Below are 748 nucleotides of genomic sequence, written 5' to 3' on the forward strand. Positions count from 1 at the left end.
TCTTGTGGGGCTGCCCCAGCCATGGTGGGCAGGCTCTAGGACATCCCACCCAGCCCTGCTGGGGTGTTTCAGCGAGGTGCTTAGCAAGGGAGCGCAGTTCACTGGGAAGCACAGGGAGAGCTGGTGTAGCGCTTCAGTAGGTGACACTCTGCTGCGTGTTGTGATGAGGACCCGGGTTCAGTCCACAGACCTGGTCACTCATGCCAGAGGCTCTAAGGGCTGCTTGTTGCCTTAAGGAAGAGTGGGTGTTTCAGCGAGGTGCTTAGCAAGGGAGCGCAGTTCACTGGGAAGCACAGGGAGAGCTGGTGTAGCGCTTCAGTAGGTGACACTCTGCTGCGTGTTGTGATGAGGACCCGGGTTCAGTCCACAGACCTGGTCACTCATGCCAGAGGCTCTAAGGGCTGCTTGTTGCCTTAAGGAAGAGTAAGATAAGGGTTGGGTTTTTTTGCAGGGGAGGAAGCCATGACCCTTCTGGTTCAGTCAGGACTGGTGTTCATGGGCTCCCTAAGAGCCAATCCAGGCCACCTCAGCCAGAAGGCATTCAAGAAAAATACCTACCTGTTACCCCTTCTGGGAATCTGGTCCATTTGCCTCCAGAACGAGGTATTTGACCTTTCTGCTGTATTCAGGGTGTGCGATTATGTGGCACAGGAGCATGTTGTCTTGCCTCCTGTCTGCGTTGTTCTGCATCCAGTATTGACCAGTCACCATCCCTGCTTTGTTCTCCACCCAGCAGAAAGTGCTTTCA

The 748-nt window shown here is 54.7% G+C and overlaps 1 protein-coding gene across 1 annotated transcript in view; it reads left to right on the forward strand.

Annotated features, from left to right (window-relative positions):
- ZNF618 (zinc finger protein 618) overlaps positions 1-748 on the forward strand; it is a gene marked incomplete at its 5' end in the record, with an annotated part of 37,312 nt that overhangs the window by 18,884 nt on the left and 17,680 nt on the right. The window lies entirely within an intron of this gene.

Source organism: Buceros rhinoceros, unplaced genomic scaffold (assembly GCF_000710305.1).
Source record: "Buceros rhinoceros silvestris isolate BGI_N320 unplaced genomic scaffold, ASM71030v1 scaffold15056, whole genome shotgun sequence".
Classification (NCBI taxonomy): domain Eukaryota; kingdom Metazoa; phylum Chordata; class Aves; order Bucerotiformes; family Bucerotidae; genus Buceros; species Buceros rhinoceros.